This window comes from Vidua chalybeata, chromosome Z, assembly GCF_026979565.1.
Source record: "Vidua chalybeata isolate OUT-0048 chromosome Z, bVidCha1 merged haplotype, whole genome shotgun sequence".
NCBI classification, from domain to species: Eukaryota; Metazoa; Chordata; class Aves; order Passeriformes; family Viduidae; genus Vidua; species Vidua chalybeata.
The window spans coordinates 44,206,453-44,218,972 of NC_071570.1; positions in this window are offsets into that span (position 1 = coordinate 44,206,453).

Below are 12,520 nucleotides of genomic sequence, written 5' to 3' on the forward strand. Positions count from 1 at the left end.
GCCTACAGATGCATTGCTGATTTGCAGCCTAATCTGCCAGGAATTCCCTTCAGGAGGACTGTATCTGGAAAACTTGCTGTGAGAGGGTAGGCTTCAGAGGGATAGATTTCCACTGTGGTGATATGTCATATAAAGAGGTAAAATGATGGATTTGTAAGTTAATAGTTGATGTATGTGATTCATAAGATCTAAGAGTGTGAAATAAGCACTTTTTGTAATTGTGTGTAATAGGGTGGAAAATAGTATAATTGCAGATTAGCAGTAGTGGTGTGTTTGTTTGATAATCAGTATATTGATTACTTAATAGATTGACCAGTTCCTTAGTAGTGTGTCACTTAATCACTAAAGCCTGTAATTTTGTTATAGCACTTACATGTTGACCTTGCAATCTAAATGGAGGAGGTTCTTCCTGAAGTAGCAGTTACATTGAGGGAAAAAAGATTTCCTACCTAGTCTTAGCTTGCTTCAGCCACTACACATTGACCATTGCAAGGATGCTTGCAGGAATGTTTGTAAATATTTGAATTATGCCAATGACCACAGACTACAAGCTAAATAAGATGAGTCTCGAGAATGCAAACAGCATAGAAATGACATATTGGGAAAGGGAGGTCTGTGAGTTAAAATCTCAGGGAAAGACTTCCATAGTGTACAAGTGCTGTTTTCTCAGCTAACACTGCTTGTCTGCATGTGTAAAGGTACTGAAGGGCCTTTATCTTCATGATGTACAATGTAGGGGAAATGTATAGATGGTGGAAGAGCGCAGAATATAGCATCAAAGACTGAAAACTCTGTGGAAAAGAAGATTGCAAGGAGGGCTTGCTCAAAGGGAGAGGGTTTGTTTGAAAGCCAGAGGTAAGACAAAAACTGAACAAGACTATAAAGAAAAAGCATGGGAGGCAACTGAACAGTACACAGATTCATTTACCACTTGTAAAAGACAATCCATTAATAGGAAAGGACCAGCTGCTTCTGAAGGCTGCCTAACCACTCCCTTTACCAGAGTGCTCTTTGGTGAAAAGTTCTTATTCCCCCATTGCTTGCAGAGGCATTTTGAATACTGCCAGGGCTTGCCATGGGTCAGGAAAGCATGCTGTGCACTGGCCTTCAGTTGTGAAATTCTCAGAGTTAGCCAAGGTAGATATTCCTTCCTGCACCTGGTAGCTTGGAAGAAAGCAGCATCCCTGGGGCTGGATGTCTGCTGGATGGGGTGTGTCTTTGCAGAAAGGACAGAAAGAAAACCCAAAACGCAGCTGAAGCTTGTTTTCTACCATCACTAGTCTACGATTGTTCAAAATAAGTGGTTCAAGGGGATGGATATGGTTTGCTTTCTTCTCTCCAAGAAAATGTTTTTTGTTCAGCCAGAAGTCATCTTCCTACTCTACCTCACTCAGAAGTGCAGTGTAGATGTGCGCCATCAACTCTTTGGAAGGTGAATATTTTTAGTGGGCTTGGGCAACCCTCTCCTCTGCCCAAATGTCCAGCGTAAAAAAAGTACCCTTCTTTTCAGGGTAATTCCATTCAGGACTTGTAAACCAAGATATGTCTTGCTGAACACTTGCTGTGAGTGCAGTCTTCAGCACAGACATGTGCCCTGTCCTTTGAGAAGAAATTATTTTGATCGAGAAGGTGACAGGGATGCTGCTGTGAGGGTAGGTGTGGAAAATGCTCCTGTCCAGTCAGAAGTGCATGTGTGATACTCAGCTCATGGTGTGCTCTGCTTCCTGTTCCATCCCATGCTGGGCTGAACTGTGCAGAGCACTCTGTAAGTACAAGTACTGAGACAGGGCTGGATGGAGCCAATGCCATAAGCAGCATAATTACCTGAGTAATAAAGATGTTAGAGATGCTCACCTTGGCATAAATTTGCAGTGGTCTGTGCCTGGGACAGGACTATTTTCCACGTCTAGCTGCTGGGACAGTTTTGTGGGGGTCTTGCAGCCAGCCAATGATAGCAAGAATGGTGTAAAACCGAGTCCTGTTACCACAGCCATACCCACGCTGCATTACTTAGGCAACTGCAGTGTGGGCAGCAGTCAGAGGTTGTAATTGTTTGATGGGGGAAAAAAGCCCATATACATACACATGCAGAATTAAAAAATAAAGTGATCTTTCCTTTTAGCTGCAATTTCTGACTGTACTTTGGACAAATTGTCAGAATCCACATTCCCACTGGCAGAGAGCCAGGCTCCCTGGCACGCTGATTAAATGGTGTGTGGGCAAAATGTAGGCAGATGATGGGGACTTGGTATGTTGAAACCTTACAGAGCTGTGTTTTCTGCTGCTTTCTTTCTCTCTCCAAAGTCCTTTCAGGCTAGTTTTTTGGCCATCTTTAACTAGATCCTTTTTGGGGTCTGAACATCCAACTTTGGGAACTGAGGAGAGGCATGAAGCCACAGAGGTAGCTGCTCAAGGTACATAATCCCTAGCTGCTTGTTCCCTTGCAGGTGAGTACATAACCCTCTGAGTGCCATGAAGGTGGTTGAGAGACCAAAATGTTGGGCTTTGGCCATATAAAGGGAATTTTTGCATGTAGATGGGAGACCTCTTCTGTGAAGGACCGAGTCAGCCAGTCAGACGTGCTTCTGGTCCAGCTTCAGTCTTCTTGGGAGCTCCATCTGTAACAGCTCCTCTTGGAGTATGGCTTTACTTCAGTGAGCTACTCTGCCTTTCTCTGTCCTTGGGGCACTGGGCTCCATCCAGCTGACAAGCATTGGAACTGGGGATTTTGAGACGTCACACTTCTAATCAATCTGGTGCTTAGATCTCACAGCTGTAGCATTTACACTGCCATGCGTGTGAAGACTGGGGACTGTTGCATTTTTCCCAGGATATATATCTGCCTGTCATGGTGGGCACCCTTGGTTTACACTGACTTGCCTACTCACTTTTTATTTGGTTTCTTGTTTCTATTAGGGCTTGACAAAACTCAGTCAGGAAGGTAAGATGAGTTGTCCTTTGAACCCAAAATGGCATTTAGTGGAGACAATTTTTATGAACATAATGGCTGAGCTCCACTGTGAGTCAAGGTTGCCCCACTCCCATGTCTGATGTCACCACAAAGGGTTGACTGGATAGCTATACCTCAAATGAGGTAAGTCTGAGCTGCACTGCACTGAAGACTGGTGTGGACCTCCCAGTTCAGAGGCAGGGTGGCCTCCATGTAGCTTCCAGGGCAATACAAGATAATTCCCTTTTCAAAATATGGACATAAAAGCTCAATCCCATTTTTAAATTACACAGCAATTTGATTCACATCTTTAGCTAATTCAAACTTAAGAAATTTGGCACAAACAAGTCTCTGGAGGTATTTTGCAGCCCTCTGAGTTCTTGCTGCACTTGTGAATCATCAAACGTGCCTTGATGCTTAGTTCAGTATGCAGCATGACTGACAGGGCCTCTTTTGCCAAGTGTAGGGAGCTGCAAAAGTCCTGCAGGGTTCCTATGTGCTGATGGTGCAGTCTGGGGCCCAACCTCTCATGATTACAGAGAAGGGTCTGTAATATCCTATTAGCTATCAGCTCCAGCACAGCTGCACTGTGATCTGCCTCTGTGCCCAGGAGCCTGAGAGGTTCCCCTTCTCCTTCAGCTTCCCAGGAGCAGACCAGGGCCAGAGCCGCATGTGTGCCTGCCAGTTCTGCCTATACTGTTTAAACTGTAAACTCTTCAAGGTAGAGGCTTTGGCTACGTACATTCAATACCAATAAACATTAATCCTAATATTTTCCAAACTGCTTGGCTTTCAGAGACTGGTATGACTTTAATGCAGAATACCTGGCATGGTGTTTTATGAACCCTGGGGACAGTTTTGTTTGTTCAAATGTGTACTTGAGCTTTTAGTCATTAATGTGATCAATCACAGGAACAGTCTTTTCTCTCTGACTCACCAAGGCTGATTCCTTGAATTTGAGGGGTTTAAATATCCACTTGATTCAAGCATTTAAGGAGTTTGACTTAAAAATTCTGCTGAAATCACAGTTGGAGCAACTGACCCTAGCTCCCAGAAGTTAAAGAAAGATCACTCAGGTGCTAAAGAGAGAGAATATGTACCAGCTTTCATCAGCTGAAAATTGAGAATTTTGGGAAAAAACTTGTTGATTCATTGGGGTGCCAAACCCCAAAAACTTCCCTGTTAATTTGCTCTGTTCTGTCTCTCATCTAAATGGCTTTAAAAAGATGAAGAAAACCAAATCCTGCACCAAGTAATGGGATTGTCAGGTTTCTCATTTGACTCCATGGAACACTGATTTTGCCACAGGATGCTAAAATGAGAAGGGAGGAAAAAAGCCCATGACCCCTTCTTTTCTGTTCAGGTACCTCCTGTTGAAGTACAACTTTTATTCCATATTTCCTCAGCATGTATGCCTTGAGGCCTGATAAATTTCTGTAGTCCTTGCACTGTCTCACCTTGAATGGTGTAATGCTACTGTGGTTTTTGCTGTTACTGTTCTGCCTGCTGGTATTACTGGTGTTATTGGAATATGTAATTCTTTGCTTATCTGTGCCCCTTAGTGCTTTTATTTTTGTTCTAACTGAACACATTAAGTTGTATCTTCTCTGTGAGCTATTGTCCCTATGTCGTCTACAGGGAAAACAAAGCACATAAAGCCTAAGTAACTGAGCCACACAGGAATTTATGAGCATATCTGGAAGGTGAATTCCCCTTTTCCAGAAAAAGCAATGAATTACTTTGTGTCACACTCCTTTTTTAGCCACCTCCAGTACTTTGACAGCTTTACCTCCTTTATGAAGATCATCCCTTCTTAGTCTTATCCCTCATTATTGCTCTCAGCTTGTTTAGTTATGAATTGTCATCAGGGAAGACTTCAGCAACTGTCTGAATCTCTGCAATTCTGACTAACACCTCTATTATAAGTGCAGCTCTCTTAGCTCAGTGCAGAACCCCATTTTTTGAGCAAGCGGTAGAAATCAACAGATGTGTTTGTGGTCACCTGTGCTGCAGTCATTATCTGAGTTCAGAGTTCTGCTATGCTAAGCAATGTGTAGGCCTCCCATACCTCCAGACTGTGGATTTGTTCCAAAGATTTATGCCCACACTGACCATGAAATTCAGGGGTGGAGGTTTATTGGACTTTTTGCCATTACATTTTAGTAGGGTCAGAGTATACTGACTGGCTGCAGAGCATGAAGATTAGCAGACAAAATAGTTAGTAAAGAGAGAAAAACAAAACACTGTGACTATTTGCCTCTGATGATTGTTACTGTTAACTGTTCTTGAAACTGATTTTACTCACAATAAACAAAAATAGGAGCTCTTTTGATTGAGGGTAGAGGTTAGCTCTGCCCTAGCATTTCCATCCTGCCAGGTAAGAAAAGGAAAGCACAACTTCAAACAGAGCTAAGCCCTAGAGCCTTTCTGTTTTTCTGCTTAAGTACCGTGTAAATTATACAGCATTGGCACAGTCTCCTTATTAATTTCACTCTATGAGTAATCATAAAGCATTTAGTTTTAACATGAAATATTCAAGTTCTTCTGTTTGATTTTGAATTCTTATGTATAATTTAATGACTTTAACACAGAAATTATTAAACATTAATACATTAGATGACAACTACTGAAGAAGAGGGACAACAATACTGGAAATGGAAAGATTTTCAAAAATTATAACAAAATGTTTTGAATGCAAGATTTTTCCTTGCGTGAGGCAAATAAGAAATAATCCCTAATAGTATGGCTAGGAGTGACCTTGTTGATAATGTGATAGAGCCAGCACTGCTCAGTCTGCAAAGCACTGGATGGGGTTATTATTATTGGCACTTACCTGTCATCACATGATGACAACAGATTAGCTGACTGTCTGCACTGTGTGCTTTCATGCAGTCACAACTTTTGCAAAGGCTGCTCCAGAAAGCATCACCCTGTAGTTCCCAAACATTTGAGCTTGGAAAGCCACAGTGGAAATTTCTCAAGGGACCCATCTTGGGCCTAGTTAAACTGCTTTTCACTTGAAAAAGAGGTGCCATGCTGTGCTCTTCATGTACCATGTAGCCATAAGGTATGTGTAGCATTGTCAAAAATAAGACAAGAACTCCATCCAGCAGTGTATAGTTCTGATATCTCCCGGTGCTATGCTCTTACTGGCTTTCCATGTGCCTCCCTTGTAAGTGGAGAACGGTGAAGTGGGGTTGCAGAGGAAGAGCTTTCAAGCTGAAAGTCCCTCTTTCTTCTTCATGGAATTGAGCTATGTCTGTAACCCAATTTTTCCAAGTCAGATTTCCCCTCTGACTTTCCAAAATGACATTGCCCCCAGCACTAAGCATGCATGGCCCCAGGAACATCCAGGTCTTGTGTGCTTCTGCTGCCCCACAGCATGCCAGTGTGTAGTGCTGTGCTCCAAAATCCTGAGTGGCATCAGGGTGCATCACCTCTTTCCTACCAAACTCACTCTTCATCATTCTCCTGTGGATTTCCCAGCTACCTGGACTCTCTCTCTGGGTACACAGCTGCAATGCTGTTTTGCTTAGATGTCTGCTCTCATTTGAGCCCAGATTATTTGGGTTCATCGTTGTTGATGCTCCGACATTCAGCACCAAATTTCTCCCTGTTAGCTTTCCCACTGGTGGTAGCCTCCTGGCTGCCCTGAATTGCATAGAACTGGGAAATCTCCCCCAAACTCAGCTGCCAGGGAGGGGACTGTGTGATCTGTACCATTCACAGAACAAGTACCCTGCCTGGCACTTGCCTGTGCTGCTCTGCTAATGCTGCTGGAAGAGTCAGAAGGATCAGAGCAGTAGTGAGCAATGCTCCTAGAAGCAGATGAAGAGCTCACCTCCCTTCTGGGTGGCTGCATGGCAGGGATGAGGAATTGGTGACTGCAGCCATGGATACCCATGGGGAGGGAGGGGAAAAGGCAGGAACCCCTTAAATGGGCCAGAGCAGAGCTCAAAATGATCTGACAGAATACAGAAACGCTGGTCACAGTCCAAGGGGTGGTGGTGCTCTGGGAGAGTGGCAAGGGAAATCTGCCATTAGAAGGCTTGAAAGGCAGAATGGGCTGAAGGACTGAGCAGTAGGCAAGAACCAAAACTCACAGTGATGTGACAAAATCTGGATCAGAGGAGCATGACAAGTTTTCCTGGCTCTCAGAGTACAAGGGAGCGGGAGGGGAGGCTTACAAAGACTGCAGGGGGAAGGTGAAGTAGGAGATGGATGGGAGGAACAGTGGCACCTCCATCCTTTGCCCCAAGCCTTGGCCTGGAAGTCTTTTATTGGTGTTGGTGCTAGCAAGACATGAGTCATTATTCAGAGCCTGAATATGCATCCTACATCACTTCAAGCTTCCCACCTGATCAAGTTGTGCCAGAGGGTGTTGATGGGGTTGGCAAGATAGAAGAGGGGGCAGAACTTGCTAGATGGAGCTGGATGTTGCTCTTTGGCCAAAAAAAGTTGATGCTATGATTATTCACCCTTTTTGAGGCTATTAGTGGTCTGTAGGCGTACAGGGTTTCAAGAAAAGTGTTATCCATTTAAAAGTCAGATTAAGAAAAATCTGAAACAAACTATGTTTCTGAATAGAAATAGGAACTTCCGGAGAGCCAAACACTTATTCATTATTACTGAGAAGCCATTTGCTTCTGAAAAATTGGGCTCCTTGCTGCTTCTTATATTTTGAAATCTGATGCAGTTGCATGTGGAGACAGTTCAGTGGTGGGAGCTTTCAGATTTGTAGCACATTGGGTGCAGGAGTAGAAGGAACAGTTTGTGCCATTGCATCACAGCAGCCAAGAAAGCCATACGTGAAATACCAGCCTCCCATCAGCTACATGGACATACATCTCCATTCTTTTCTCTCCAAATGGCTCCTGTTTCAGGAGGCAATGAGGAATGGAATGCTGTGTAGAGAATGCAATCACTGATTGCAGAAGAAAAGGCAGTCCTTGGTGAAGAGGTTATCATTCAAGCTTTGTGCCTGTTCCAGAAAAGCTGGGACTTAACATTGTTTGTGAGTAAAGGAACGGAGGGATGGAGTGGGGCAAACCACTGTACGTTTTAAACAGCTTTGATTTTGAGTTGGAGCTTTATGTTAAATATCATGATTCATGTCTATTTATTTTCTTAAGCAGTGAGCAAGCAGAAAGTCTAGCAGCTGAAATTATGTGCCTGAAAGACTCCTGGCAAGCCATCCATCAAGCAACTATTGATTAGTGCTGCCACAGGAACCATTTTGAACAGTAAGACCTTTATTCTATACTCTGACAAATGCTCAGTTAGATGTAAACTAACTGAAGCTGTCCTTCTCTTACTTTTTTGGGCTGTATTGGGAATGAAGGTTTGCTTTCCTAAGAGCAGAAGTGTGGAAAGCATAGCAAGAGCCATGAGGGAAAAAAACATGGGTAAGATTTCAGGGTTCCAGGAGGTGTTCTATCATTTTAAAAAAGGAGGTAAGAAGAGAAATCAAGAAATTCCCATAAGGGAGATAGCATGCTATAACTGAAAAATGCTACAATGGGCTGTAATGGCTAAAGAGAAGCTTGCTGGTAATGGTGCTACTGAACAGTCCAGTCTCACTCACTTCCTGTGGTGTCTAATGTGAATGAAATCAAAGGTGGGGAAGGTGCAATGGAGGTGCTATGGTACCATTTGGACTTGCACTACAATGCCTGCTTTGCCTCAGTAGTGTGCATGTCAGTACAATGGATAAGCCAAGCAAGCTTTGCACTCCCAGAAGGGGTCTAAATGTGCTGCTCTCGTTACCTCCCTCAAATGATTAATTTCACCATTATTCAGTATTCAGTAAATATTCAGTAAATATCTGACTTCAATTTCCAGCCGTTGGTTCCTATTGTACCTTTCTCTGCTTGATTAAACAGCCTGTCCAGAATTTTCTGTCCTGCAGAGGTGCTTTTGCAGTGCAGTCACGGCCTATTTAATTATTTCTCAAAGAGCTAAACAGATTGAGCTCTCACCATTTCTCAATACTAGGCATCTGCTCTGATTTTAGCCTCAAATGCCCATTCTAGTTTTCTCAATGTTCCTACTCATGGGCATTAAAGGACAGACACATTTATTACACCTTTGGTTTCCTTTACATGGGGTGCAGAAACACAATTCTTGTCCTGCCCCTTGCCTCTGTGCAGAGATTTTGCAGAGGCAGAAAAACTGCTCTTAATAGTTGGTGCTGATAGCCAGAACAGAACATTGCATTTTTTTCTGTGCTCCACGGTGGTCTTTGGGTGAATTTGCTCCAGATGGATGACCCTGATACTCTTCTTGCCATCAGCAATGAAAATATGTAGGTGATATTATTTCTGCTGGCACTGCGTTGAACTAATTGTTCCTTGTTTTTTTTCAAAGAACTGAGGTATGCAGTTCTTTGGGAAAAAAACTCCTTGTTCTTGCATCATAACTGAAATATTTTCCCAAGTTCAGGAAGAATACGTGGTGATGAAACAATCAGCATGAGCCCATGCTTGGCTGTTTGTAAAGGCTGGATGGCTTGCCAGTTAGTGTCACAGTCACGACACACAGCAGAGACATTAAGCAGTCTTCTGATGGCAACTCTTTATTACAGAAATAGCTGACCTTTTATACACTTTCTAATTGTTTATACTTCTTCTACCCTAACTATTGGCCACAATAATTCAACATAACACCATTGGTGAAAAGTAACAGTGACTTAGCTAGCTTTCTTGTCCAGCTGCAAAGTTCCCTCCTTATCTTTCTTCAATTCCTCTCTTCTCTTGGAATACTTGGTAACAGCCTTGAAGAGAGCTTATCAGCTTCTTCTTGCTTCTCAGCTTCTTCTTGCTCCTTTAGCTAACAGGACCGCTGTTACCCCCTTCCACAGGTTAGGTCTGGAGACATCTCTGCATGCATGATTTTTGGTGTCTACATGCATGATTTTCAGTCTCTCTGCAGGCAGTATATACTTGATAGCTTGCAGCTGATTTCATATCCCTCCTTGAATTAATTAGGTCTTGTCAGATCATAAGTGAGTTCCTGAACTGCAGTAGGTGCTGTGCTCAGTCTGTCAGCAGCTCAAGACATCCATAAACATCAGCCCAACAAGGCAGTACACTGGCAAGCCTCACAGGTGAACAAGATTGGTGTACTGTTGAGCACAACAGCTGGGCAGAGGTAATACTGGGGGAATAGCCTGGGTTTTCATGCCCATAATGCTATGTCTTGGTTTTAGACAATTTAAAGGAGAATACTCTCAAATGAGCTGTCTCCGTTTATAGTTTCAGCCAATCCCTTTTCACCCATAAGGAACAAATATGAGTTAATATAAGTGAAAAAGCAAAAATAATGTGGCACAAGAAGCTGAGCTGCCTGCCTGAGCAGACTTTTAAAGTGCCTGCAATACCAGCCCCCTCCCTCCACACAGTTCCACCTGTTCCACCTGTTCTATGTTCTGGCTGCAGAGTCTTAGAGAGACTAAAAATTTTTGGGCACAGGTAGACATGGAATACAACAACATTTTGGGTTACCCACAATGTGCTATCATGAAAGAGACAGTTGTTTAAATGTGTGGAGCCTGTGCCTAAATGCTGTGGAGAGTCAATGATTTTGCTGGAAACTGGTGTGTGTAAGGCACATCACCCAGGGCCTGGATGGTGACACTGAGTGGAGGACTCTGCTGCGGCTCAGACAAGCCACAGCTCTGCCAGGTTGTCTTGTGAACGAGGAAAAGGGGGATCTTCCTGCTCCTCTTCCCCCTGCATCCAGGGAGAGTTTTTTGCTGTCTCCATTGCTCATGAAGGTCTTAGTCTGGGTTTTCTCTACTACTGTACTACTTTATTTCTTATCCTGGCAGTATGTAAACACCCTGCTAACCTGCACTCTCTGTATGATATTGTTTTAGTTTAGGTTTAGGTGACTTACAACATTACTACAGTCTGATGTCCAGTCCATCTCTGGACTGGAAATGAAGCAGTACATTTAGGCATGGTTCATCTTGCACCACAATGACTTGAAGTAGCATTAAAACAACTAGGCTGTGAGGTACATATCCTATTATGTCCAGGAGTGTTAGCCCATGCAGGAAATAATATGACAGAGAAGGAAAATGAATCCGTCTCTTTTAAACCACTGCCTAAATCCACTTCATGTCATGGATAAATTATTTTATTACAATGATTCTGTCCGCTGATTCTGAATTACTTCAACTCCTTTTGCTTCAATGTAATTTTAGCCTGTGCTTAAATGAATTTGAACTGAACCTGGCATGAAAATAAAGCAAGTCTTAGCAAAGCTGTGACTTGTACTCGTTCAGATTTTGTATTTTTTTGTTTGCTTGTTAATTTTTTTTCCTTTGCAACTAATTATTTCAGGAGCAGGTGGTAGGGAAGAAGGTGAATGCTTCTATACAGATGTCTTCAACCTCAGCCATTTAAACAGCAATTAATTGTACTCTTTTCTAATTTATTATTAACTTCTGTAGGGTCTAGTATCACAAAATATTAACAAGACCTGAGCAGGGAATTCAGCAACAACAAACTATCCGTATGCACTTGACTGCGAGTTCAGTTTATTAAATTATGGCTGTAGTACAATTTGAAGACACTGCACTGTGTAAAATGATGTAACCTCATATGTATTACTCTGTCTTTTTAGTTACTGAGGTCTCTCAGTGTTTCTCTGTTTTTCCTTGGGGCCAGTTTTATTTCAGTGCTCATGTATTGATTTCTTCTATTCAGGACAGGCAGAAAAATTATGAAAAAACACAGGGCAGGATCCAGCCTGAGTACTGGAAGAAGAAAACCTGTACATATGAAGTACTGGTGTTTTAATTCTATCATTAATTTTGCAGGAAAGAGAGCAGAATGTACACCGGCAGCCAAAGATACACTGGCTGCAAGGACTGACAGCAGCTGGTAGGGTCTCATGTACCACATGCTGCTCTGCTTCGCTTCCATGGCACCACCTCCTTGTCACAGCTCGGTTCTTTGTTTTGCTCTATGTGCTTCTGAGTTTGTTACTTGCAACCCCTCAGGGCTTTTTCCCGTTCTATGTCAATGCAAGCAACCATTAGCAAGATGCCGTAAGGCTTGATCTTCTGTATGTCTAAAATGCAACAAGAAGGATTTTCCATGGACCTAGCAGCACTTTTACTGATTATTCTAGCTGTACAATTGGCTAGGCCACAGAAGTGGACAAGGAGAGTATGGGGCAGGGGAGCAAATACAAAAGATGGAGCAGTCCTTACAGGTTTATGATCGTAAGGTTTCATATGCAATGCTGTTCAGGCTGTGAACTCCCAGCGCTCACCATATGGAAACCTTTTGGGAAAAAGACCCTGTTGGTGGTAGTACATCATCACTGGCTGCTGCCTTAGTCCAGAAGTTCTAGGCAGCTCTGACAATGTCACCCCACTGGTGACAGTAACAGAAGGCAATGGCACCTGACGGCACTGGAAGAACAGAAGGACTTCTGGGGTGTAAGGAATTCTGGTGTGCTGTGGCCAATGCTGATGAGCCTCTGACTGAGAGAGACAAAAGCTGGTATGCCTTCTTGGAAACCAGCATAGAATCACAGGATCATTAGGACTGGAAATGG